General features: G+C 56.6%; 1 protein-coding gene across 5 annotated transcripts in view; it reads left to right on the top strand.

The window, feature by feature from the left end:
• Positions 1-5000, top strand: part of BICC1 (BicC family RNA binding protein 1) — a 360705-nt gene that overhangs the window by 109118 nt on the left and 246587 nt on the right. The gene's annotated exons all lie outside the window — the stretch shown is intronic.

Here is a 5000-nt window from a genome sequence, read left to right as displayed (position 1 = left end):
CCAGGATGGAATCCCCGAGCAGGAAATGTTGATTGTGCAGGAACACGGACTCGCCCAACTGAACCCAGGGCCCGAGGTGGGTGCGGCCGCGGCGTATGACACCTCCCCCCCCTCTCCACCAAAACCCTTCCCCAACCCTTGCCGAAACTGCTCAGCTGAGTGCATCCAACATGGCCCAGCTATGCGCCATGCTGGCGGCAATGAACGAAAAGATGAATGCGAAAATGATCGAAAAAATGGATGCAAACACAAATGAAATGAAAAACGAAATGAAAGGCATGAACGAAAAGATGGATACAAATACAAATGAAGTGAAAACGACGATGGATGCGAATACACAGCAAATAAACGGAATGGAAGCAAACATGAAAGAAGAGATGAAAGAGCTACGGGGTGAGACGCAGAACATGGGCCGATGCCTGCAGGCGGGCATGAAGGCAGTGACCAGGGAGCTGGGAATGGCGACTCCACGTGTGGGAGCAAACGAGCTGGGTGGGGGTGCAACGGCTGACAGGCCCGCGGTGGAGGCGGGTGAAAAAATAATTCGTGGAACGTGTTGGGCGAGGGTCGTGACGATGACCGAAAGGGAAAAATTAAATGGGGAGACCAAAACGTGTGAGACGAGACACGAGGTGACGACAACAGAAATAATAGTTGAGACAAGGGAGGTAAAGGGTGAAGAGTTGGCAGAGACACGGGAGATGGGAACGATAGAGGGAAGACTACACGATGAAGACGGGGTAAGTGACGCGCACACACACACGGAGGTAGTGGAGGACAATGGGGGTGAGCTCGCGGAGCGTGTAGAGACCCAGTGCGAGCAGCTGGATGGCCTCCTCCAGGAACGAGGGGAGGGAGTATGCCCCCTTGAGGCGAGTCACGACCAGGTGAGTTCGGTCGTGCTTTGCGAGGTTGAGGGGACGAGTGCTGTGGACAGGTGCTTGGAGAGCTTGGGGGGTATAGAGGCCCCGGAGACCCTTGTGGGGACACGAATCCCCAGTGTGGTTGTCCCTGTGTGTGTGGTGCAAGGCGTGAGTGCGTCCCCGTGTGTGGAAGCGACCCCGTGTGTGAGTGGTGTGGTGGCGATGGTGCTGGAGTGCGTGCTTCCCAGCACGCCGTGTTTGGATGAGGCACCGTGTGTGGATGAGGAACCGTGTGTGGAAGAGGCCGTGTGTGTGAGTGAAACGGCCAGTATGAGTGAGGAACCGCGGGTGAGTGCCCCCGCGTGTGTGGATGAGGCACCGCGGTTAAGTGCCCCCGCGTGTATGAGTGAGGCACGGTGTGTGGATGAGGCACCGCGGTTGAGTGCCCCCGCGTGTATGAGTGAGGGACGTTGTGTGGAAGAGACCGCGTGTGTGAGTGTCGCCGTGTGTATGAGTGAGGTACCGCGGGTGAGTGCCCCCGCGTGTATGAGTGAGGCACGGTGTGTGGATGAGGCACAGCGGTTGAGTGCCCTCGCGTGTGTGGGCGAGGCACCGCGGGTGAGTGCCCCCGCGCGAGTGAATGGAGCACCACGTGTGAGTAGTATGGTTTGTGTGAGTAGTGAGGCACGCGTGAGTGAACGGCCGTGTGCAAGGTCGCTGTGTGCCAGGGAGACCGTGTGTGTGAGAGAGCGGTATGAGAGGGAGATGTCGGTCGGCATGCGGGAGCACGCAGCCGCGTCTCCCCGTGTGAATGTGATGGAGTGGACTGTGTGCGTCGTAACACGCAGGTGTGCGTGGGTTGAATGGCGACGACGGCGACATGGGAGGAACGAAAGCCGAGTAGCGGCTGTAGTTGTTTCGCGGACCGTACCGGGTTCACCCGGCAGTGAGCACGCGGTTCGTGCTGTGCAACGCACGAGACCGCCACGTGCTCGCTTGCGAGAGTGAAGTCCCGGTCCGGAAACGCACGCGGTGGATTTGCCGATCCCGCGGACGGACAAAGTTAGGCAGGTAAATGGATTTGGACCGGACGGGTTCTCCACGCGATCGTGTGTGTTAAGCTCCAACGGGCAAAGCACATGTGTTCGCGTGGGGAACCCCTCGAGACATGGGGCTTGTGTTTTTTTTTTATGCGCACGGTGACGCCATGGCTGCACGTGGGGTTGGAATTCGGCAGGAGGGGTATCTCTGCCGGATGGTCCCGTCCAAGGAGGGACGAGGAACACGTGCAGCTGCATGACGTCACGGCCAGGTGCAAAGTGCGCGAGCTCTGAGTTGCCGCGCAGGTGCTGCGCATGGGAAAAGAAAAAGGGGAGCAAGCCTCACTTTCGGGTGTACAGGATTCCTGGGCAAGGGGTGGAAGACCCCCTACCCTGGGCACAGGATGGAAACTAGTTAGGGGGAAGGGTTAGCTTAGTTAGACCGACTCCATGGGGCAGGGGTAAGTCCTCATGGAGTCCGTGGAATGGATTAGTTAGAGGGATTGTAGCCAGATTTAGGTTGGGAAATAAAATGATTTATTTGGAGACAGAGACAGACTTTGGATGTGTAGCGGGGACGTAGCTTAGCTACGTAGTGTTAAAAGGAACGTGCTGTAGTTTAAGGGACGACGTGGGAGCACGAGTTAGTTAGGGGATGTAGTTAGGAGGATGGCAGAGTTCAGTGGTGTGTGTGTTGAAGAGTTGTTGGTGAGTGAATTGGAAGCGTGTACATGTTGAGTGAGGTGGAAGCATGTGCTTGGTGAGTGAGTGAGGCCAGCGGGTCTGTGTGTATGGAGCGAATGGGGAATGCATGGTGCGATGAGTGATTGGGGGGAGGAGTGACTCCCGCCCAAGGGACCCCGGGGTCAGTGTAGAGTGAGTTAGCTGGGTTAGTCAAATTGAAAAATGGAGGTCGTTTTGTTGTTGGTGGGAAAGTAGGCTCGAGACCCATTTGGAGGGGTGCAGGAGCCCTGTTGACGGGCTTGGGAGCGTGGCTGCGAAAGGTGAGTATCGCTGAGTGGGTACCCCGGGCACCAGGCAAGTCGGCCGCGGTAGGCCAAGGGCCCATGGGGGGGCCGGGATAGCGTAGTGGGCACGGGTGCGCCTGCTTGGTACGGGGGCCCGGGGCGCCATTAGCCGCGTGGGCAGTGTTGTGGGCACGGGTGACCCTCGGAAAGGGGCCCGGGAGGCCGGCCTGCCACGTGTGCGTTTCAGGGGAGGTGCCATGGGGGCACTCCCCGGTGTTAGGGAGCTGGTAGGCTCGGAGGCAGTGTAGTGCCCGGGGGTGCCATAGCGGGAGATTCGGCAGAGGGTCGTGCCTGCCAGAGAGAGCCACGTGTCCCAGCCAGGAGACCGTGTGAGGGCACGGAGAGAAAATTGGGGGGCGAGGCCCGAAATTGTGAGGACACCAACACAGGCGACGGGAATCTGGGTTTATAGAACCAATAGTTTAAGCGAGAGGCGCTTGTTGAAAGCCCCGGGGTAGTTTAACAGTTAAATGGTTAGGGTAGATTAGGAGATGTACCCCTCCGCACCATCCATCCCCTCGCTGTCGTTGTGGGCCGCTGGACCCACTTGGTGTTAAGATCGCCGAACTCTGGGGAGGCCATTCTGAGGCTTGAGTTGGGCCTCGACACAGGACGTTAGCTCTCCCTTGTTCCCCTCCGGGAAGGGAACGTAGGGGTTGGGAGTAGGCTAGGTGACAGAATAGGTTAGCCGAACAAGGACGATAAAGGGGGTTAGGGGACGATTTATAGTGGGGAAGTAAAAATAAAAAAAATAAAAAAAAAATAAGTTGGGGCTAAATTGGGGTTTGACAAATTAAGGGAGTGGGTATGTACAGTGACAGGCAAAGGCGATAGGTTGGGAGGGAGACAGGTAGGTAGGTCCGAGCCCGCCTTCCAAGTGGCCAGCACCACCGCACTCCCTCCACCAACCTCCATTGAACGGCAAAGGCTGGCCAACTTCATCGGCTGGCCGTGTTTTGCTTCAAGGCGGAGGCCGGCCAACTTCATCGGCAGCTGTGTGCTGCAAGGCCTGTGCCGGCCAGTTCATCTGCTGGCTGTTTTTCTTCGAGGCCTGTGCCGGCCTGGTTCTGCCGGCTGTGTTTGCCTGCAGCGGCCTTCTTCTGCGGGCTGTGTTTGCCTGCAGCGGCCTTCTTCTGCGGGCTGTGTTTGCCTGCTTGCCTTTGCCATGCCATGCCCACTGCCCACGTTCACCAGCCCCGTTCAATTTTTGCTTTGCCCCCCCTGTTCATTTCCATGTGCGCCAGGATCGTAAAAGCAACAGTTTGCAAGCTGCAAGAACTGCCCTGTTGGCAGCTACAACACGGGCCTGCAGTGGCGGCCCGTGCACCGTGTTTGTGTCCATGCATCCATTCGTTGTGCTCATTGCGTGTGCCACTTGAGCTGGCACGGAGACTGCGTTTGTGCAGCCCATGCACCGTTGTGGTTCACTGCATTCAGTTCAAACCGTTCATGCATCCATTCGTTGTGCTCATTGCGTGTGCCACTTGAGCTGGCACGGAGACTGCGTTGTGCAGCCCAAGCACCGTTGTGGTTCACTGAGTTCAGTTCAAAAGGCAAGGCCTTGGACTGCGTGTGAGCAGCCAGCCACGTTCCCTGTCACCTGCATTGTTTGAGTCAGAGACTGCATGTGGGCAGCCTGGCTCCCTGCTAACTGCTTTCTTTTGCAGAGTTCAATGATCCTGGGCCATGGTTTAGTGTAAAATTTGTAAGTTAAGGTAAGATGTACTGTAAATATGAGTGCGCCCCCCCGGCATGTATGTCTTAGCGCCGGCAATTTTATTTAAGTCGTCCGTGTGAGTGAGTTTGTTTAGATAGTTACGCAGCCGTCAGGTTATTTATTTTGGGGACACGAATACCATGAATGTCGCACTCAGGGATCCGTAGGTAAAATGTACTAGGGGAAAACTACACATGATGGCACACGAAAATTGGACGACTCGGGACGAGTCTGTAAAAAGGGAAGGGGGTAGTGTTGTGGTTACCAGATTCGCAAACCACCATTCAGGTCCCTTAGGTGAGGTATCTCGGTAAGTGCATGTGTAGTTAGGCCCAAACCCGTTGTCTAGTGG

Source organism: Eptatretus burgeri, chromosome 5 (genome assembly GCF_056783735.1).
Source record: "Eptatretus burgeri isolate ZD-2024b chromosome 5, Ebu_testis_v1, whole genome shotgun sequence".
In the NCBI taxonomy this organism is placed as follows: domain Eukaryota; kingdom Metazoa; phylum Chordata; class Myxini; order Myxiniformes; family Myxinidae; genus Eptatretus; species Eptatretus burgeri.
This window is presented reverse-complemented; position numbering and strand designations above follow the sequence as displayed.